The 23,140-nt window shown below is 40.2% G+C and overlaps 1 protein-coding gene, 1 long non-coding RNA gene and 1 other non-coding gene across 7 annotated transcripts in view; 1 reads left to right on the forward strand and 2 right to left on the reverse strand.

Moving 5' to 3' along the window:
- The window catches only part of GMEB1 (glucocorticoid modulatory element binding protein 1), a 39,009-nt gene extending 34,936 nt beyond the window's left edge, over positions 1 to 4,073 (reverse strand). For 2 of the 5 annotated variants that reach the window (XM_074305596.1, XM_074305591.1), the window contains exon 1: positions 3,312 to 3,443. The gene's annotated coding sequence lies outside the window, so the exon portion shown is untranslated. Of the gene's footprint in view, positions 1 to 1,357; positions 2,752 to 3,311; positions 3,444 to 4,054 lie in introns of those variants that run through there. The other 3 variants (XM_074305594.1, XM_074305592.1, XM_074305598.1) reach the window with 3 other exon arrangements.
- LOC141563871 (uncharacterized) lies at positions 2,500 to 21,283 on the forward strand. The gene is made up of 3 exons (XR_012488528.1): positions 2,500 to 2,623; positions 4,379 to 4,505; positions 21,040 to 21,283. It is a non-coding gene; the product is annotated as an uncharacterized LOC141563871 (long non-coding RNA).
- LOC141565266 (U11 spliceosomal RNA) lies at positions 21,037 to 21,179 on the reverse strand. Its single transcript, XR_012488942.1, has one exon. It is a non-coding gene; the product is annotated as a U11 spliceosomal RNA (small nuclear RNA).
- Positions 21,284 to 23,140: the final 1,857 nt, after the last annotated feature.

Raw genomic sequence — 23,140 nt, forward strand, 5'->3', positions numbered from 1 at the left:
TTACAGATGAGATAAATTTCCTAAGGTTTGGAGAGACGAGGTGATCAAGCCCTGGTCAGTTAGTGACTGAGGTAGGATTTGCTCACAGGCTTTCCTGGATGGAAGTTCAACCTTTGATCCTCTTCACTCCAAAAATGTTTCTGCATCCAAAGTCCCAGATCTACTTTCTCAATCCCCTGGGAGAGCATACACTATCACAGATCCAATCAATGAATCCATAAGCATTTATTAAGTACTTATTGTCTGGTGAGGTAATGCCACCAAGGAAGATAGGGTTACAAAGAAAAAAGCAAAATCAATCCCTGCCTTCAAGGAGTTCACAATCTAATAAGTTAAAACCAGAGAGGATTAGAAAGATCATTGCATCAAGAGGTTTTTAATCTGGGATCCACTAACAGATTTCAGGAAATCTATGAACTTTGATAGAAAGAAATTTCATCTATTAATGTACACAAAACATGCTGAGACATCCTCAGGCTTATTAAATGAGACAATATTTGTAAAAACACTTAGTCCAGAACCTGATGTATAATAGTTGCTTAACAAATGTGTTTTTACTTCTTAATCTGTCCAAAGGGTCCTCAACATGAAATGGGTTAAATCCAACCACCTCATTATATAAATGAGCTAAATGGTCTACATAAGTAGTAGATGACAGATCTTAATCCAAGTCCCAACAGCAACTTTAGTGCTTTTTGCGCTACACTATGGGGCCTCTGAGCAAGCTGGGCTCCTTCCTTGAACCTCCCCCCTACATGAGAAGGCTCCTCCAGGAGCCCCTGTTAGAAGGCACAGGGGATAGGCCTCATCTCTGAAGGAGGTGCCTTATTGCAGTCACATCATCCTCTCCAGAGGGGTGCTCTCTCCTCTCTAGGCTTTCCCTTTGCTGGATCAATGCCTGTAAGTGTAACCCAAGGCGCTGAAAGGTCCTCTTCCCTCTCTCCCAGTGATCTTATCAGCTCCCCTAAATTCAATTCTCTCTATGCAGATGACTTCCAGTCCAGTCAGATCACCAAATAACTTACCGGACATTTCCAAATGGGTGTACTGTTGGCACTTCGAATTCTGACTCAAAATAGAACTCATCTTTCTTTCCAAACCCACTCTTGTTTCCCAAAGTCCTTACAAAGTGCTCAGGGCAGCATTTAAGGCCCTTCCAAGTCTGCCTGTGGCCTGTTCTAAACTCTCCTTCTGCATGCTCAGTTTCAGTCAAACTGATCTAATCCTCGGATCTTCCATTGGTGTGTGGAATTCTTGGCCTCCTGAGCTCACATACCAAATCTCACTTCAGACCCTTCCTGCCCTCCTTCCCTCCTTCCCCCCCCCCTCCCCAGCCCCTAGTGCCCATTCTCTATACCTCTGCAGGGACTTTCTGTATGGCTTCCAAGTTAGAATGTAAGTTCCTTGAAGGCGTAAACTGGCTTCCTGGCACTTGGCAGGCACTTAATGATCGCTGAGCCAGTCAACAAGCAGTTATTGTTTACTATGTCCACTGCAATATGGAGAGAAAAATGGCCTGAGTTCAAAGCTTGTCTCTGATACACATTAGCTTCATGATCCTGAACAGGTCAACTACTCAATGCTCTAAGCCAGTGACAGCAAATTCAAACAGAAATAGGGCCCACTAAATTACAGCCTGAGAGCTACATGCTGAGAAAAGCCCTTTCGCATTCATTTTATTGCATTTTGATTTTTTAAGATGATTTCCCAATTACGTTTTAATTTGGCTTGGGCTGAATACCTCAGCTGGAGCCAACCCTGGGGGACAAGGTGCTCCCCCTGCCAGAGGCCCCAATCCTTGAGATCCCAACCCCGGCAGGTAGCCCGAGGTACCAAGCTCTGGCCAAGTGTGAGGACACCAAGAAGGGCCTGTCTACCTTCAAGGAGCTACCTCAACCCCCAAATAACTGGGGCGTGCAGAGCAGTGCCTTGCTGCCACTGGGGGAAGGAGGTGCCAAGGAAGCTCTTCTGCAGCAGACAGAACTGTCAGACTTTAAGTATTTTAAATACATGAAATCAAAATTTCCCTATTAAGTTAAATAAAGGAGGGGCCGTCCTCCACTGCCTCAGCTTTTGGCTCTCCATCAGGACGGCCCTGGACTCCATTCCTGATCCCCAGCACTACTTCTGGCCCCAAGACAAGGGTGCCCTGGAGGCCCCCAACTCTCCGCCTACAGAAGAGGAATGGGGTCCTTCAGAGGCTTCCTGCTCCTTCCTGGACCTGACTTGGGGATGGGTCCTCCACACATTCGTAGAAGGGGCAGGAGCCTTCTGGCAGCACTCCTGCCTCCTCCCTTGATCAGTAACAGGGATGGGTCCTTCAGAAACACCCCTAACTCTCCCAGGCCCTAGACATGCGTGGAAGGGGGGGGAAGAATACAGCAGGACTCGGGGCTCTTTCCTTGACCTCTGCTCTTACAAGCACCGCTCACTTCCCCCCCCCCCCACCGACAGAGGCGGGGGAGGGGTGGTCCGGGGGCCCCTCCGCCAGCTTCCCTTGCGGCCAGGTGGAGTGGCCGAGCCTCTGGAGGAGGGGGCCTGAGTTCCAATCCTTGAGCAAGGTTGTTGAGAGGATCGAATGAGAGCTGGTTTGTTCAACGCTCTACACAGAGCTCGGCACACAGTAGGCTCTCAATACCCTCCCTCCCAGTCCTCCCGTCCCGGCTCGGACGGGGTCCCCAAGCCCGGGCGACCTTGGGCTGGCCCCTACAACAACCCGGACCTCAGTTTCCTCCCCAGTAAGAGGACCAGGCGGCCTGAGGTCCCCGACACGCAGCGGCCCCCGGCCCCGCTCTGCTCCGCCCGCTCGCTGCCCGGCCCTGCCCTGCTCTGCCCTGCCCTGCCCTGCCTGGGCCCGGGGCGCGCGAGCTCCGCGGGGGCTCGCGCGCGCGGGGGATGGGGGGGATAGTGAGACCGGGCCGGGGCGGGGGCGCGCGGGCCGCGGCGGGCAAGAGGGCGGGGGCCGGGCCGGGGGCGCGCGCGGCCTGCCTCACTCTTTCCCTCCCCCCTCGGGGTTCGCGCGGCCCCGCCGGCGGCGGCAGCGGCCACGGCGGCCACGGCAGCGTCGCCTCGTCGCTCCCCCGCCCCCGTCACCCCCCCCCCGCGGCGCCGCGACGTCCGCTCGCTCCCCCGGCGGCGGCACGCACGGGGCGTGGGGAGGCGCCCGCGGAGGCAGCCCCCCCGCCTCTCGCCTCCCCTCCCCCTCCGCGCTCGCCTCACCTCCCCTCCCGCCGCGCGGCCCCCGCTCCCGCCTCCGCCCCCCACCCCCGCCGCAGCCCGCGCGCCCACCCCTCCCCCCTCCTCCTCCTCACCGTCTCCGGCGGGCGGGCGGCGGGCGGCGAGTTCGGGAGGCCGACGGAGCATGCGCAGAAACCGCCGCTGCCGCAGCCACCAGCGCCGCCAGTCCGGGCTTCAACACTTCCGGCCGCCGCCAGGGAGCTGGCGCCTTAAAGGGGCCGCAGCCCTATTAGAGGCTTTACCGCGAGAGCGCTCCCTTCCTCCTCCCTTTTCTCTCCTCCCTTTCGGGACAACTCCCTGCGGCACCGACCGGAGGAGCCAGGCTCTGCGTGCTGGTCCACCTGGATGCCTCCCGAGGACGTCCACCTGCACGACCCCATCCCGCACGAAGCTCCCACGGTCCACCCAACCTACCAAATCCCCTTCAACACACACACAGGCTTTCAACTTGCAAAATCCCTCTCCGGCACACACGCTGGCGGCTTGCAAGAACCCAGCCCCCCCCCCCCCACGCTTGCAACTTGCAACTTACAAAATCCCCCTCAACACACACAGTCTTGCAACTAGTAAAACCCCCCCTCCCGCACACACGCTTGCAGTTTGCAAGAACCCAGTCCAACACACATAAGCACACATACACTTGCAAAAATCTCACTCCAACACACACTCTTGCAATTTACAAAAACCCCCTCCAACATGTACACACTAGTGTACAACACAAAAACATTCTGAGACACACAAATACTACACACAAAATCTTATTACATTACAAAATCCCCTATTATATGTAAAAAAAAAAAAAAAAAAAAGCACTCACCCACAACATTCTGGCATACACAACACACTTCATCCCAACTCACTCCAACAAACACAAAACGCTCCAATCCACACACATCCATCTCCCCCACACCACACAGTTGCTATAAAACACAAAAGCCACACCCTGCAATCCAGCACACAAGCACCCTGGGCACATCACCCTCATCCCAGCTGTAACATTCGGACAGAGGCGGAACAAGCGAATGCTCGCCCACCTCTGCCTGCCCGCTGGCACCTCATCAAAGCTGCAGGTGTGGAAGAAAAGTGAACATAGACTGTGTTTATTTATAGTCAGCTTCTTTAGTTCTTTTTCTGGATGCAGGTGGTGTTTTCTGTCCAAAGTCTATTGGGACTGCTTCAGATTACTGAGCCGCTGAGAAGAACCGAGCCTTTCATGTGGATCAAGGCCGTTCTTGCCATTACTGTGCAGTGATGGTTCCGCTTGTTTGGTCAGTATCAGTTCGTGTAAATCTTTCCAGGCCTTTCTTTGTAACCCTGGTTCTTTTAAAGCATTTAATGCATATTGACTGATTGGCTGGAGCAGATTTTGTAGTTGAAATCGAGAATAGGAGATGATTAATTAGTACAAGACAGCAATCACTGTAAGAGAAGTAGAAAGTGTCCGGGATCCTAAGAAAGGGGGCGGTGTGGGAATGTCTGAGGTGGGATTATTGCTTTGTCTGGGCCTGGAATGAAAGGCTCTCCCTTCTTTTGCTTACTTTAATTCTATCATCAGAGTTCAGGAAGGAGGGAGTGTCTGGTCCACTACTCTGTGTGAGAAGGTTAAGATTAGGCCACTTAAACTAAAGTGACATCAATCAATTAATCAGCAAGCACTTCCTAGTTTACTAAGTGTCCGTCCATCAGGTTTTTTCTAGCAAATTGTCCCCTTTATCATCCCAATTCTCTCAATTATCTTCAGTCACTTTCTTTACTACTTCCCTTGTGCCAAAAATTTGTGTTTTCCTCTTTAAAAGAAACCAAAAAAAGCCTTCCTCTGTTCCATCCATCCCCATTCGCTGTCTCCTCATGTCTGTTTTCTGCTAAAATCCGTGTCTCCTATTCCTTTACTCTCACTTTCTTAACTCCAACCTTCCTGATCTGGCCACTGGACTCTGGGCGGGAATGAGGCAGGTGACCTTGCGCAGCCCCCTCACTCTGACTCAGGGCTCCTGGCCACCTCCTGATCTCTCAGAGAACAAAGGACAAAGTCGCCTTCTTACCTCTCCAAGCCTGGTCACCAATGAGCTCTTAATGGATTTCATGGCTTTTTTTGGCCCCCACCCTCCTCCACCTCTCTGCAGCCTCTGCATCAGTCCTCTTGTCTCTCCAGGTTTCCATAGCCCTGCTCCTTCCCGGCTCTCCTTTGGGTTGGTCGGTTCCTTCTCCTACTTCTTCGCTAGTTTTTCATCCAGCTCAAGCCCACAGGACTCTATCATGGCATCTCTCCGCTTCCTAGGATTCCGTTATCGCTGTCTCTCTGATCCTCATTTTGACTTACCCAGCCTTCCTTTCTCTGAATGCCAGGCTCGCATCCCTGGTTGTCTATTGGACATCTAGAATGGGATGTCCCATAGACGTCCTAAGAGGAGTTTGACTTTAAACTTCCCATCTCCAAAGTTGAATATATTATCTTTTCCTCTAAACCCTCCCTTGTTTGCAGTTTTTTTTATTACTATTGAAAGTACTGCCATCCTTCAAGTTGCACAAGCTGCAAATATAAATCATTCTCAATTCCTTACTTTAACCCCCATCCCCAATCCTTCAAGCCTGGCAGTTTTTACCTGCATATCTCCTGTAGATTCTTGCTTCTCGCCTCTGCAAGCCATTATCATGGTGTAGGCCTCTATCCTTGCCCCTGAACTATTGCAATTACCTGCTGATTTGTTTTCCAGTCATAAAACTCTTCCCCATTCCAGTCCATCCTCCACTCAGCCTTCAAAATGATCTTCCTGAGGCACAGGTCTGATCTGGTCACTCCTTATGCAATAAATTTCAGTAACTTCTCATTGCCTGTGGCATCAGATTTGAAACCCTCTGCTTTGTAAAGTCCTTCCTAGCCCACCTCTACCTTCCAGGTCCCTAACTCCACTTTTTAGTTCAATTATATCTTACCTATAGACCCCAATCCTCATGTACTCTACAATCTAGTACTATACCCCACACAAGACAACTCTGGACATTTTCAAAAATATTTTATTTTACTTTTTTTTTTTTAATATAATCCCCAAAGCAATGAGCAGGAGATGTATTTTCAAGCAAACAATGAAAAGGAGGCAATTTAAGAAAATAATGCAGATGATTTTGATTACATGAAGCTGAAAAACTTCTACACAGAAAAAATTAATATACCTGTGATAAGAAGGCAAGTAGTAGAATGGGGAAAAATATTTGTATCAAATTGTTCTGATAAAAGATTGGTGTCCAAGATTATTTATGTCTCCATGTGTGATATACATACATGTGTATACGAATATATATGTATATATAAATGTATGTATATAAAATAGCTTATCTCCCAAAATAAGAAAAATATAAATCAAAACAATCTTACAGCTTTACCTGACGTCATACAAATTGGGAAAGACAATAAAATACTAAAACTCAGTGTTAGAAAGACTGATAGGCATATTAATAAATTGTTGGTAAAGCTAAGAAATAACATGATTATCTTGGAATTTGATCTGGAATTAGGCAAATAACTTGATCAAAATCCCCTAAATACATTATGAACCAGAGACTCTCCCTATATCCCAAAGAAAATCATCACACACCAAAATATCTACAGCAGTCTCCAGAAAACAACAAAGAACGAAAAACAAAATAGATGTCCATAAATTGTGAAGAGCAAAAAGAATTATGGCTTCTGAATTCAATGAAATACCCATCTAGTGTAAGAAATTATGCATCTGATAAATACATGGGAAAAAGTTATGAAGAGGTAAATTTAGACTAGGTATCAGGGGGAAATGACTTCCTAGCCATCCAGAGGGGACAAAGTGAAATGAATATCCTAAAGAAGCAGTGGCTTTCCCTTCTTTTAAAAAGAGACTAGATTCCATGTTGGGAATCTTAAGAGTGAAGATTTTATTTGTGGCAGCCCTTTTAGTAGTGGTAAGAAACTGGAAACTGAGTGAATGCCCATCAGCTGGAGAATGACTTAATAAGTTATGGTGCATGAATGTTATGGAATATTATTGTTCTGTAAGAAATAACCAGCAGGATGATTTCAGAAAGGCCTGGAGAGACTTACATGAACTGATGCTGAGTGAAATGAGCAGAACTAGGAGATCATTATACATGGCAACAACAATACCATGAGGATGTATTCTGATGGATGTGGCTCTTTTCGACAATGAGATGAACCAAATCAGTTCCATTTGTTCAATAATGAATACACCAGCTACACCCAAAGAGAGGACTGTGGGAACTGAGTGTGGAACACAACATAGCATTCTCCCTCTCTCTGTTGTTTGCTCACGGTTTGCTTTCTTTCACAATTTTTTTTCTTCTTTTTTGATCTGATTTTTCTTGTGCAGCAAGATAACTGTATAGATATGTATACATATATTGGATTTAACATATATTTTAACATTTATGTATTGGACTACCAGTCATCTAGGGAAGGGGGCCTGGGGAAGTAGGGGAAAATTTGGAACAGAAGGTTTTGCAAAGGTCAATGTTGAAAATTTATCCATGCATATGTTTTGTAAATAAAAAGCTTTAACAGATAAATTTTTAAAAATCCAAAACATTCACCCTTGTAAAACCTTGTGTCCCAAATTTTTCTCCCTATCATCTCCCTAGCCTCCTCTTCTAAATAGCAAGTAATAGAATAAATATGTGCAATTCTTCTAAACATATTTCTTTTTTTGACACTTAAGAAATGTTATTATTTGACAAAAGTATACTCAAAAGAGCTTTAGGCATAATGACTAGAATACAGTAATCAAGTGTACATGAAGATGCCTCCAAACTCTGGCAAAATAGTGTTATTGCCACAACTTCAAAAATAAAAACACATCATCTGCTGTGTTTGATAGTTTTATGTCTATAGTAGTAATGCCATTTATAATGGGTGCCTCTATTTTCTTCCCTTTCACTCTATTATTATTATTATACCTTTGTATTTACAAAACATATGCATATGGAAATTTTCAACACTGACCATTGTAAAAGCTTTTGTTCCATATTTTCCTCTCCTCCCCACCCCTTCCCCAATACATGTTAAAATATATGTTAAATCCAATATATGTATACATATCCATATAGTTATCTTGTTGCACAAAAAAAAATTGGATCTAGAAAGAAAAAAAACAAAAAACAACCTGACAAGGAAAACAAAAATGGAAGCAAATAACAACAGAAAGAGTGAAAATGGTATGTTGTGGTCCATACTCAGTTCCCACAATCCTCTTTCTTGGTGTAGATGGCTCTCTTCATCACTAAACAATTGGAACTCGTCTGAATCAATTCTTTGTTGAAGAGAGCCTCGTCCATCAGAATTGATTGTTAGTATAGTCTTCTTGTTGCCATGTACAATGATCTTCTGGTTCTGCTTGTCTTCTAAACATATTTCCACAATTATCATGATGCACAAGAAAAATCATATCAAAAGGAGAAAAAAAACCAAACAAACAATAACAAAAAAGGTGAAAATGCCATGTTGTGGTCCACACTCTGTTCCCACAGTTCTCTCTCTGGGTATAGATGGCTCTCTTCATCACTGAACAACTAGAATTGGTTTGAATCATCTTACTGTTGAAAAGAGCCACGTGCATCAGCATTAATCATTGTATAATCTTATTGTTGCCATGTACAATGGTTCTGCTCATTTCACTCAGCATCAGTTGATGTAAGTCTCTCCAAGCCTCTCTGAAATCATCCTGTTGGTCATTTCTTAAAACAGTAATATTCCATAACATTCATGTACCAGAACTTATTCAGCCATTCCCCAATTAATGGGCATCCACTCAGTTTCCAGTTCCTTGCCAGATTATAGAAAATTTGGAAGAGAATTAAAGAAAAGGAAGAGCATTTAATGTAAAAGACATTTTCAAAGTGATGCTAAAGTGGTAGTGGAGAATAGGAAAAATATAGAGGACAGTAGCTAATGGGGAATGGTAGGATCAAGTAAAAGATTTGTTGTGGTTTTTTTTATTTTGTTTTGTTAAATATTTCCCCATTAAGCATAACTTATTTTAGCATTCATTTTTTTTTTAAATTTGAGTATCAAGTGAGTTTTTTAATGATGGAATAGATATGGGCATGTTAATAGGTATAACTCCTACCTAAGGTGGGTAGGGAAGGGACAGACCTGGGCTACATGCAACATCCAAAGGGAAACATGACTCAGTGACTTCCAGGGTTCTTCCAGCTCTCAGTCTTTGTGTTGGGATTTGTGATATTGTCTCTGTGGGAATTACTGGTGGTGATTTCTTCTATATGGGAACTTCAGAAAGTTGTTGTCTCGGGAAGGGGGAAAGGAGAAGGAAAGAAGAAAATTTGACTAAAATGTATACTCTTATTAAAAGAGTTATCCTGAGGCTTAAAGAAGTTGCCACTTGCCTATGGTCACATAGCTAGTAAGTGAAATTGTAAAAGGATCTTCCTGGCTGAAAATCCAACATCCTGTGGGAAAACTGGGACACTAAAACATTGTTGGTGGAGTTGTGAAAGAATCCAGCCATTCTGGAGAACAGTCTGGAACTATGCCCAAAAAGTTATCAAACTGTGCATACCCTTTGATCCAGCATTGCTGCTATTGAGCTTATATCCCAAAGAAATACTAAAGAGGGGAAAAGGATCTGTATGTGCCAAAATGTTTGTGGCAGCCCTCTTTGTAGTGGCTAGAAACTGGAAGATGAATGGATGTCCATCAATTGGAGAATGGTTGGGTAAATTATGGTATGTGAAGGTTATGGAATATTATTGCTCTGTAAGAAATGACCAGCAGGAGGAATACAGAGAGGCCTGGAGAGACTTACATCAACTGATGCTGAGTGAAATGAATAGAACCAGAAGATCGCTGTACGCTTCAATGCCGTATGAAGATATATTCTGATGGAAGCGGATATCTTCAACATAAAGAAGATCCAACTCACTTCCAGTTGATCAATGATGGACAGAAATAACTACACCCAGAGAAGGAACACTGGGAAGTGAATGTAAATTGTTAGCACTACTGTCTATCTACCCAGGTTACTTATACCTTCGGAATCTAATACTTAATGTGCAACAAGAAAATGGTATTTACACACATATATTGTATCTAGGTTATATTGTAACACATGTAAAATGTATGGGATTGCCTGTCATCGGGGGGAGTGGAGGGAGGGGGAAGGATAATTTGGAAAAATGAATACAAGGGATAATATTATATAAAAAAATTACTCATGCATATATACTGTGGGAAAAAAATTCTAAATAAAAAAAATGAATACAAGGGATAATGTTATAAAAAAATTACTCATGCATATATACTGTCAAAAATTATAAATAAAATTTAAAAAAGAATTTAGAGATATAAAGTTTCCTATTAAAATTCACATTTACAATTATTATTACTAATTGAATAGTTCTTTCTAATTCACCCATTTTTTTATCTTTTCTCACTTCCCTTTTTTACAAATAAAAATAAGGTGATTAAAAAAAAAGAAAGAAAGAAAATCCAACATCCCATCCCAATGTGCCAAGCTTCTTTAAGGGAAAAGACTTCTCATCCAAATAATCCATGACTGATAATCTCCTCTGCAATACCCAAACAAGGGGTCATTGAGCCTTTACTTGAAGATCTTCCCCTACCATATAAGAAGCCCACTACTACCTGCAGCAGCGGAGTTCATCCTTGAAGACTTCTAGTTGTTAAAGAAGGCTTTCTTTGCATTATCTCTCTGCTAATTCTCTACATCATCCCAAGTTTTTCCTTCTGAGATTAAGGAGAACAAATTTGAATCCTCTACCACACAACAAAAGTCACCTCTTAGCCACCTCTCACCTCTGATTACTTGAAGGCAGCATTCTTGCTCCCACTAAATCTCCTTTTTTTCTAAATCTCCCTCCTTGCTTCAACTGATCTCCTATGGCATAATCTTGAAGCTTTTCAACAGCCTGGGCATCCTCTTCTGTATTTTTTCAACTTGTCAATGAACTAAGAAAAATGTGGATATCACTTTCCAAGGCTGGGCCTTCTAATTTGTATACTGGTTGATGAAACCATCATGGCACTCTCCCCCTTTGGGACATCATGCTCCTCTCATAACTTACCGTTACATTAGTTTTTAGGGCTACCATATTATACATACAATTTATACAATAAGAACAATTTTATTAAGAAAAACAACTTTGAAAGACTTGAAAACTTAGATCAATTCAATGGTCAACCAGTGATGAATGACCCATAATGAAACTACTTGTTGTCTTCTGGACACCAAAGGGATGAATTTACAAAATCCATTTACAAAATGAATTTTAAAAATCTTGGGACACAGCTAATATGGGAATTTGTATATTTGTTATAAAGGTTTTCTTGTTACATTTATTTCAAAGAGGAAGAAGAGGAAGAGAAAGACTCAGAAAAAGAAGAGAGAAAAGAGTCACAGAAATCTTCTATTTATGCACAGAAAACAGGAAAAAAAAGTCACAAAAGAATATAGATAAGCAGGACAACTAAAACTTACATGTTGAATTTATTATATGTTTTGGGAAAAAAAGCAATAAAGATTTGCACTTCTTGTATGGCCTATTTCTCTTTTTTATTGTACATACAGAAAAGCTCATTTTACTTGGTATTTGTTTAGAATAAAATAAAATACTTTTTTAAAAAACTCTAAAATTTATCTATATGTTTACATAGGAGCTTAGCACCCTCTCCATTTGTAGTAGACATGTAGATAAAAGCCAGATTTTAGCAGGAAGTACCAAAGAGATAATTATTCAGAAGCATCCAAAGATTAAACCTAGTTCATTCCTCACTTTTCAGTTGATGAGACTAAGGCAATAAGAGGTTAGGTCACTTGGCCAGAGTCACACAATAAATATCTAAGGCCAGATTCTGCTCTCTGTCTACTCTGTTACCAGTCTCTTCTAAAAAATAGAACTTAGGATTTATCCTCCAAACCACATATTTCTTTCTCGAGCAGCATGGATCCTCTCAGTCACTCACCTTGACATTCTCTTTCCCTGATTTTCCTTCTTCACCCATGTCTTGTGAGTTGCTTTGTCTTTTCCCTTCTGTCTCCAATCTATCTCCTGTTGCTGATGTTTTGATTGAGAGCTCAAAGCACATGAGCCCTTTGATCTCAGAGACAGATGAATGAGGTGGGAGACTCTTAGAATGTGAAAAGAGCTCCTTTATTATGCTGGACAGCCTTATTGACATGCATTTTTGCAAGCGTGATCAGGGAGTGGATACTAGGCAATCCCCAGTTACCATTCAGAGAAGTGGCTCTTGGGCTTTACATATGCATGGCATCTGCCACTGGGACAAGACCTGATCCCGCCATCTCACAACCCACTCACAGGTGAGAGCCCTATCCAGGATCCCTGCTCATGAGAGCCACTGGCTGTGACCCTCAGACCAAAACCTTTCCCATGGTCACAAATCACTGTTCCTTGCTCAACAAGGGCATTTCTGAAATGTGGCAGAAAACTTACTATGCATCAAAGGTCAAGGTGGCCTGGATACTCCCTCCTGGCAGGGTCCCATACCCTAGCAGGCTACCATCAGGCCTTTTGGGCCCACTGTCCCAGCTTTCAGTCCCCTCTCCACTGGTCTGAGGCAGTGGCCCCTAACTCATCATCCTGTCTCAAGTTTTCTCCTCTCCATGGGGCCATGTTCCATAATGGCCAAAACAATCTGATCTAACCGAGTTTTTTTGTCTCTCACTCAAACATGCACAACGCACACTCCCAGTTAATTTCAGGGGCTCCTTATTACTTCTCAGATCAATTTATTTGATGTGTAAAGTCCTTCACAACTTAGCTTCACCCTGCCTTTCCTGCCTTCTCAGGTAACTGGACTTTGCCCAAGGAGGCAGCTATGTAGTCAGGGATTTGCTTCTGGGAGAAGAAATTCTTCATTTCCACAAAGTGCAGATCTTGTCACTATGTCTAACCCTAATTCCATTTCTCTAAAATTACCAGAAAGGGACAAACTCATTCTAATTGATTTGGGGGGCAAAGATCCTTTTTTAAGCCAGATGGGGAGAAGAGCTACTTTTCCCCTCCTCTGCCTTGGGCCTTGTGGGCCTAGGGAAAAATATTTGGGGTTTCAGACTGTATTATTTGTCCTTTTCAGGTCTAGCGATGGGTAATGGAGCTTTGAAGTGAGGCATCCAGGCTAGATGGAAGAAAAGCCAGGATGAAAGCCCAAGAGGCTTTGAACTCTCAGCATGGGATCTAATTGTGCTATAAAGGAACTGAATTAAACTCTGAACCTAATATTCCATTTTTTTCCCTTGAGAACTAGGGGCCACATGAGAAAATTATATCATTTTGTTATAGGAAGAAATATTTACATGCTTGGTATAACTATACCTTTAAAGTAGATGTCTCTTTGTAAAAGTTAATCAACAATGATGGATACTATCAGCTACACCCAGAGAAGGAACACTGGGAAATGAGTGTAAACTGTTAGCATTTTTTTGTTTTTCTCCCCAAGTTATTTTTACCTTCTTAATCCAATCCTTCCTTTGCAACAACAACAAAATTCGGTTCTGCACACATATATTGTACCTAGGATATACTACAACATATTTAATATGTATGGGAATGCCTGCCATCTAGGGGAGGGGGTGGAGGGAAGGAGGGGAAAAATTCGGAACAGAAGGGAGTACAAGGGATAAAGTTGTAAAAAATTACCTATGCATATGCACTGTCAAAAAATGTTATAATTATAAAATTAATTTTAAAAAAAGTTAATCAAACTATTAAGTGGTTAAATAGAACTGGGGTTCTAGGGACCCCTAAAATTGAAGAAATACAATAAATGGAGAAATTGAGCCAACAGCAAAAACTATCCCCCAAACTTCCTTAAGGGTATCAGAGGGGTGAAAGTTAACATATTGGTCCTTGGTAGTGGGGCCAGAGTAGTCAGTTATACTCATCTATTACTACTTTTCAAGTATTCTTTATTTTTTATTTTAAAAAATATCTAAAATTTTATTTTTCTTGTAAATTTAACAAAAAACAAGTAAAACGAGCATTTCTTTACACCACCCTTTTGCTGTTGCTTATAACTACCTTGTAGTGCCTTTGCTGGTCCAGTGTTTACAAAGTTCTCTCCCCCACCTCTATATTTCTGCCTTTGGAAGTTGGAAAGTTTAATTAAAGAACCATAAATTCATGGGGTAGTTTCACTGGTACAGTTCCTACTAAGAGGCAGATAATTAGCCCTTAGCAAAGGAACTTAGTAAAAACACTTGCTATAACATATTCCCTACCAGAAGATCTGGGGCATACTCTCCCACAGTGACACACAGTGAGGCAAGAGCAGGCACAAATTTAGGGGCCAGTGGTATTAAGATGTATGTTTAGGGAATATATGTGTGAAAGAAATTATACTTATTGCCCCCCCCCCTTTAAGAATGTAAGCATCTTGAAGGCAGGAACTTCATTTGCCTTTGTCTTCCCAGCACAATACAAATAATAGGCCCATGTCATTCAATCAGTATTTATTGATGGATGGATCTATAGCATTCTCTTCATTTATAAAGCTAATAATAAAAAGCCAAGAATCATAAGTCAAGAAAAAAAATCAAATTAGTCTGGGATTACCTTTATTTTTAAAAAATTTCTGATTAGTATTTTATTTTTCCAATCACATCTTTAGATAGGTAATCTTTAGATTACCTCCTCCCTCTCCAAGACATCAAGCAATCTGTTATAGGTTATACATGTATAATCACTTTAAACATATTTCCATATTCCATGTTGTGAAAGAAAAATCCAATCAGAAAGGGAAAACCACAAGAAAGAAAAAGCAAACAACAAAAAAATGAAAATTGTATGCTTCTATATCAATTCAGTCTCTACATTTCTCTTTCTGGATGTGGATGACATCTTCCATCCCAAGTCTATTGAAGTGTTTTAGATCACTGTATTGCTGAGAAGAACCAAGTCTATCATTGCTGATCATCATGAATGCTACTGTTTCCAATGTTCTGTTTTGCTCATTTCATTCAGCACAGTTCAGCACAATCCATGTAATTTTTTGTAGATTTTTCTGAAATTCACCTGCTGGGATGACCTGTTCTTAAGGAAGCAGTGCTGGCTCTTAGTGATCAACCCTTTTCTTTTTAGATAGTCACAAACTGTTTCTTTAATAAAATATGTTTAATTTTTTCAAAGGATTAGTCAAAATTGCTGTCTTTTTTTGGTCTTGTTAATATCAAATAACAAATAGCAAATAAACATGTTATATATATATATTTTTTACATTATAGAGTAGGAAAAGAGGGTTGTATAAGACAAAATGAATGCTTATTGTGTACAGCTCTTTAAAAAATATATAACAAATTTAACATATAAGCAAGACAATATGACATAATGATTAGTTACATCCTCTTTGAGCCAAGAAAGTCTAGGTTCAAATCTTGCCTGTGATTACATTAGCTCTATGACCCTGAGCAAGCCATTCACTGTCTTAGTGGCCCCTGGAAACTAAGATATTGCACATGACTAATATAGAAATAAATTTGGCATGACTTCACATGTATAATGGAAATAAAAGCGTTGCCTTCTCAAAAAAGGGGAGAAAGGCAGGACAGAAAAAGAATATAGAAGTCAATGTTTCAGAAAAAAAGATTGCTAAAAATTATTTTACATGTAATTGAGAACTGTTTAATGAAATAAAGAAGAAAAAAAAAAAGAAAGAAAAGACTATATGTTGCAAAGAAAGTAAAATTTGTATTGGTAGAGAATAGGAACCACATCCAATACCAATGAAATCTCAGATACAGTCCTAAACGTTGTCCTAGTATGATAACATCAACACTGCCTGGCTAATCTCTTCTGAACTCTTATGTATATTCTTTTGAAGTTTGATTGAAGCTTTTTTCCCCTTATTTTTCTTTTTTCTTTTCTTTCCCTTTCCCTCCCTCCCTCTTTCCTAAGGAAATTCCTTTAAAATCCCTCCATTGTATAAAACCACAGGCCTTTAACTTACTGATTCCTTTGTCTTCTCTTTTTTGTCTTCTGCCCTCTTTCCCTTTATCACTGAAATATCACACTATGGATACTTCCCCAACCATAGTCACCAGTCTCCAATGCTGTAAGATGCCAGCAAGTAGAATTCATCAAAAGCAGTGGTGCTCTGGTCTCACTTCCTTTTTTTCCTTGGGTCTGATATTCCTCTTGGCTACTTTTGTTCCATCTTTTCTAATCTAAAATGTATTCTCTTTATAAGAAGGAACACTAAAATGAAAGGTCAATAAATCTTTCTTATCTCAGGCATCTCTTAGTATCAATACATTCCCTCCAATCAGCTTTAATCTTTAATTTTACTCTTTCCCCTAATAGAGCAGAAAAAGGTCTTTTTTGTTTGTTTGTTTTTTGTTTTTATTATCAAATTTATCTCATTAGGATCTTTAGTGTTTCTGATACTATTTTTCAGTTATTTAAATTTTTCTATATCCATTTTCCATTACCTTTTCTTATTCTATCTTAAACAAACAAATCTAGACAAGGGTGGGAGAACTGAATTTTGTTTTCAGAATTTCAAATTTGGTATTTAATGGAAGGTTTTTAATGTTCTTTTTCTACCTTTTTTTTTTTTTTAGTTGTATTACCCATTCATTGATGTTCTCTTTATTTTATTTAAGTATGCATCTAGAGATATAAAATTTCCCCTAAGTGCCCAAAAAGTTATCAAACTGTGCATACCCTTTGATCCAGCAGTGCTACTACTGGGCTTATATCCAAAGGAAATACTAAAGAAGGGAAAGGGACCTGTATGTGCCAAAATGTTTGTGGCAGCCCTTTTTGTAGTGGTTAGAAACTGGAAAATGAACGGATGCCCATCAATTGGAGAATGGTTGGGTAAATTATGATATATGAATGTTATGGAATATTATTGTTCTGTAAGAAATGACTAGCAGACACATGCATTATGATAGCCAAATGTGTACTGTGTGTTCCCTTCCATGTGTTCACTGGACACAGTTGTATTTTGCATGTTTGACCTCTTATTTTACATGTTATTATCTCTGCTATGTGTTACCTTCCTAAATGAGGTGCTACAAGCTATGGAAAAGTATATGCCTATTTGTATGTGAGTAAGCTTTGATATTACTTTTTTATTATGTTGATTAAATGGATTTTACTTTGAAAAGAAAAAAAAAAAAAAAAAAAAAAGAAAAAGAAATGACCAGCAGGATGAATATAGAAAGGCTTAGAGAGACTTACATGAACTGATGCTGAGTGAAATGAGCAGAACTAGGAGATCATTATACACTTCAACAACAATACTACATAAGGATATATTCTGATGGATGTGGATATCTTCAACACAGAGAAGAGCTAATCCAATTCCAATTGATCAATGGTGGAAAATCAGCTAACACCCAGAGAAGAAACACTGGGAAATGAGTGTAAACTGTTAGCATTTTTTTGTTTTTCTCCCCAGGTTATTTTTACATTCCAAATTCAATTCTTCCTTTGCAACAACAACAACAACAACAACAATTAGGTTCTGCACATATATATTGTACCTAAGATATACTATAACATATTTAATATGTATGGGAAAGCCTGCCATCTAGGGGAGGGGGAGGAGGGAAGGAGGGGAAAATTCGGAACAGAAGGGAATACAAGGGATAATGTTGTAAAAAATTACCTATGCATATGTAATGTCAAAAAATGTTATAATTATAAAATTAATTTTAAAAATTTCCCCTAAGAACTGCTCTGGCTGCATCCCAGCTATTTCTTGGATGAAATTATTGTTTCTATGATTTGTTGTTTTACCCACTCATTTTTAAGGATTAGTTTAGTTTCCAATTAATTTTTTATCTATTTTTCCTTGACTCTTTATTGCATACAATTTTTATTGCATCATGATCTGAAAAGAATGCATTAATTATTTCTGCCTTTCTGCATATGATTTTGAGGGGGGTTTTGCCTTAAAACATGGTCAATTTTTGTTTAGCTTCCATGTATTACTGGAAAAAAAAATTCCTTTCTATCCCCATTCAATTTTCTCCAAAAGACTATCATACTTAATTTTTCTAAAATTCTACTTACCTCCTTAACTTCTTTCTTATTATCTTTGTGGTTTGATTTATCTAGTTCTGATAGAGTGAGATGAGGATCCCCACTAGTATAGTATAGATCTACTTGCAACTCTCTTAATTGAAAGAAATGAACTTTGACAAAATCATGTGGGCATAAAGATGAACAACACAACCCTATATTTTAATAACTATCATTCAATACATTTGGTTTTCTTTGTGATCCTGTGTGTTTCATTTTATGCATTGAAAAACATTATTCTGAAAGAAATTTTTGAAAAGAAAAAGAAAAACGCTATTTTGGAAAGAGGTTCATAAACTTCTCCAGACTATACAAGGGGTCCATTCACGGATGTGCTAGAGCAAATGCTATAAATCAGGATTTGGTTTATTGTTTTGTTAGTTTTTTCCTAGATTTAAGAAAGTGTTGGGAAAAATGCTGATGATACAGATTTAACTTAAAAGTGCATCATGCATATGTTTTCTTTTCCCTCCAGAATGTTGGTTGTTAAACATTTACCAACACACCAAAAAGATTAAAAATTCTTTCCATGATTCATTTTCATCAGACTGCCAAAAGGGGTTTGTAATTAACAATCTCTGGTCTTTCTTTTTTCTTTTTCTTTTTTTCCCTGAGGCTGGGGTTAAGTGACTTGCCCAGGGTCACACAGCCAGGAAGTGTTAAATGTCTGAGAACAGATTTGAACTCAGGTCCTCCTGAATTCAAGGCTAGTGCTCCATCCATTGCACCACCTAGATGCCCCATGAATCTCTGGTCTTTAAAAATTCTAAGATGGGGGGGCAGCTGGATGATGAAATGGATGGAGCACCAGCCCTGAAGTCAGGAAGACCTGAGTTCAAATTTGACCTCAGACATTTAACACTTCCTAGCTGTATGACCCTGGGCAAGTCACTTAACCCCAATTGCCTTAGCAAAAAAAAAAAAAAAAAAAAAAAAAAAAAAAAAAAAATTCTAAAATGAAGTAGTCACTTCTCTCCAAGTATTTTTTTTTAATTTTAACATAATTTTTTTTAATTTCAAGTCAAAATCTTTATCTCCTTCTCATTCCTCCCTCACTCAATGAGAAGACAAACAGCATATTATCAATTATACATGTGAAGCCAGACAAAACATCCCCCCATCCCTCAAATGTTACATCATTCTTCTTCAGTAACTTCCATGTGGATGAAAAGCTAGTCTAGAATAATAGATCCCCCTCATCCCTTCACCTTCTGAAGAATAAAATAATCACTAAGACAAGCTAAGAATGTTGTTCTGCCTTTGTGAGGGAATTCCAGTGGGGGCTGAATAATGTAAGTCCCCCTTCAGAGCTATAATTGAAGGATCGCACATTTACAGCTGGAAGGGGCCTGAGAGGTTATATAGTCCAAATGACCCCTTTTTCATATAAGGAAACCTTCCAGCACTAGGAAAGGGTAATGTTGCCCAAAGCAGATCCGGGGCAGGCATTTGTTGACCAACTCAAAGCACAGAGTTAGGGGATGGAGAGTCATATGTTCAGGACAGGAAGAAAGCCAGTATGACCAGACTATGGAGAACATGGAGCATTCTAATATATAAAATAGGAACAGTCAGAAGAGATCGGTTTGTGAAGAACTTTAAATGCCCAACAGAAGTTTATATGGGATAAGTATACACACATACATTTCATTCATGTGTATATTTATATATTTTTCTCTATAGAAATGTATACAGATAAGTTTTATCTGTGTGTATGTGTGTATTATATAAAGGGAACATATATGGTCATATGTGAGATCGTCATCCATCTAGATTGTCTAAATGTATAGGTGCAACTAATGGGTTGCATGGATAGAGCTGGAATCTGTCCCACTCCTCTCCAAGGGGGATTTCGATTTCTATCTCGGGTGGGGGTGGGGGTGGGGAACAAAAGAAAAGCTTTGTTTTGGTGTTTTGTCCATTTAAGCCCCAAATATTGATTACATTTGTTCTTCAGGGAAGGAGATAGCATAGCAGTTCCTTCTTTTCCTCGTTGTATATTTCGTTGCTCGCTGGCACCACCGTGTGGACAAGGGAAGCCTTGGCACCTGGCGACAAACGAACATAAAGCTTAGCTCCTGGTGAGGGAGTAATAATAAAAAGGCTTGTAAACAATTTTGAAAATTTCAACTCTTACCAGGCTGCGGTGATTAGTCATCTTGACAGAGAGGTGATGGACTCAACGAATGTAAAAGGAGCTGTAATAGGTGATGGGCTCAAGATGTGTATTTCTCAATATAGCTAATTGTTTTGATTGATTATACTTATTACAAAGGTTTCCTTTCTTCTCAATAGGGGGGGTGGTGGAGAAAAATTATTGCTAAAAATAGAAACTTAATTTTTAAAAAGTTGTTGGTTAATATTGAAATGAGGGAAAGCACAACTCGATAGAAAAAAGACAATTGAAATCGAGGATTAGATCTGATTTCATTGGTTCCAGAAATTTCCAGGTGAGTTGGCTCCCGCTTCTCAAAGCTAATTTAACTATTACTTTTTGGGAGAAAAAAAAAACGACTCAAGTGAAGTGAACCAAACCAGACCACAAAAACAGCCTTTCTCAGAAATTTAGAATTTGGATAGTAATTCTAGGTTACAAAAAAATACTATAAAAGAACCATTAGATACATTATAGAGACTTAAGAAACATGCGAATACTTTTTAACAAATCCCCACCACTCGCCGCACACCAAATTAAGTGGCTGAAAGTTAACCTGTTTTTTGGAATACATATAGGGCGCCAGGACCAACGATCACCAGCTGCCCAGAGAACAAAAATTGTGCTTCCGAAATCTCTTGATGTCGATTCCGCACGAAAAACGGCCGAGGATAACCCCGCCGCTCGACGTGTGCCATGCACGACAGAAGCCCTTTTTAACGCGAGCGTTGGCCGGACTACGATAGCGATACAGAGCGACATATCCTAAAGTAAGGGTGAGATCATCTCGGAGCTTCTTTCTACAAAACTCGAGTCTGTGGGGTATGTTCTTTTTTTTCAATGTTCGTGATTTTAGGTGGGAGGGGGCTGGAAGGTAGTTCACCGCACAACGGTCTTTGAAGCCAAATTCTGGTATGCAAATGAGCACGCGGTTCCTTCTGGGAAGTCAGGGGCTGGTCGCTCTATAACTGGGAGCGGGTGCGGGTTGTCTCCAGTAGAAAAGGAGAGTGGGAGGATATATCCGAGAGCTACTGATTTGGGTGCCCTTAGTCCCAACTTTTCCGCGAGTCCTAGAAAAAGCTCTGTGGTCCAGCTCCCTCACCTGTAAATGTCGCTGGTGAGGTGTCTTGCCCTGAGTCGAGAATAGCTGCTTTGAATAGCCGCTGCCTTCCAGTTTCAGCTAACCCCGCCCCCCGCCTTCGGTAAAAAACTTTCCCGACCTACTTTACTCCTGGTACCTTCCCCCTGTAAGGTTATCTAATTTATCCTGTCCATATCTTTCTCGTATTAGACCTGGGCTTGCCAGAGCGTAAGTACTTAACATATGCTTCTTAACAAACTGGCTGCCCGGGTCTCCCGGGTCCTCCAGATTCTTCTTAACTCCCAGGCTGTCAGTCTGTCCGAGCCCTGAGTCCAGGCTGCTAAGTAGTGGGCAGCTTTGCTGAAAGATTTGTTAGAGGGCATTTGGAATGAACTTGAGGCTTCGAAATAGAGTAAGAAGATAGGGAATAAAAATAGGAAGAGAGTGAGCTCTTACTCTCAGTGTTTTAAGTTCCTCACGTCTTTAGTTAATCTGCATAACAAATGTAATATATATAATTCTTATATCAAATATATAACTTATTTTAAATGCAATTCGTAAGCACAGCCTTTAATTGCTAATCTGAATAGTGCAAATATAATAAATTTCATAACTTATATTAACAGCAATGATGTTATATACAAATAGCTAAAAAAGAATAATCTAAAAACTTTCTTCAAAGCCAGCTGCTTAAGAATAAAATGACATATATTGTGTATTTTTTAAAAATTGTTCAGCCTTATCATTTTGATCCAAGCAATGCAGGTCTCTAATTCACCTGTAATTTACTTATTTGAGGGATTTTGAGACATAGGAAGAATTGTCCATCATTATAAATAGCCTGCATGGATTTTAAAACTGTGATTATTAGCCTCATTTTACAGATGAGAAAATTAAGGTTTGGAAGTTCAATGCTTGCAAAGCAAGGTATCTTTTGAGCCTCTCTTCAAATGAGAGAAATGATTTTCCATTTTATTGGAAAGTAAAGTGAGGAGTTACCCAATCTTGAGGAAAAAACAAAACAAAACAAAACAAAACAACTTCCTTCATCCAATAGTTCCTATTTTTTTTTAAAAGAAATTATCTTGTTTTTCATTATTATTATTATTATTATTATTATTATTATTATGCTGAGGCTGGGGTTAAGTGACTTGCCCAGGGTCACACAGTTAAGTGTCTGAGGTCAAATTTGAACTCAGGTCCTCCTGACTTTTAGGCCTGGTGCTCTATCCACTGCACCACCTCAGTAGTTCCTATTTAAATAAACTGAAATGCTTGCACTTCTTGGTATGGCAGGCAAAAATTTAAATAACGGAGGAAACAAATGGCACTTCCAAATATATTGATTTCTTAAACAATCCATGCCAATAATCCAAAAAACTAGAATCAGGCCCCTCAGCTTTGGCTCTGAACACTAAGAGGGAAACAGATTTTTTTAACCCATTAAAAACAATTAATCAAATAAGACCAATTAATTAAAAGAAAACAATTAACCAGAATACAAAATTAAGTAATCTGATTCCTAATTGGAGGAAAGATGAGGGACTTTCCAAATCAGAAGGAAGAAGAGTGAATTTCCTGAAGCCAGAAAAAGAGGC

The sequence above is a fragment of the Sminthopsis crassicaudata genome, chromosome 3 (genome assembly GCF_048593235.1).
Source record: "Sminthopsis crassicaudata isolate SCR6 chromosome 3, ASM4859323v1, whole genome shotgun sequence".
In the NCBI taxonomy this organism is placed as follows: domain Eukaryota; kingdom Metazoa; phylum Chordata; class Mammalia; order Dasyuromorphia; family Dasyuridae; genus Sminthopsis; species Sminthopsis crassicaudata.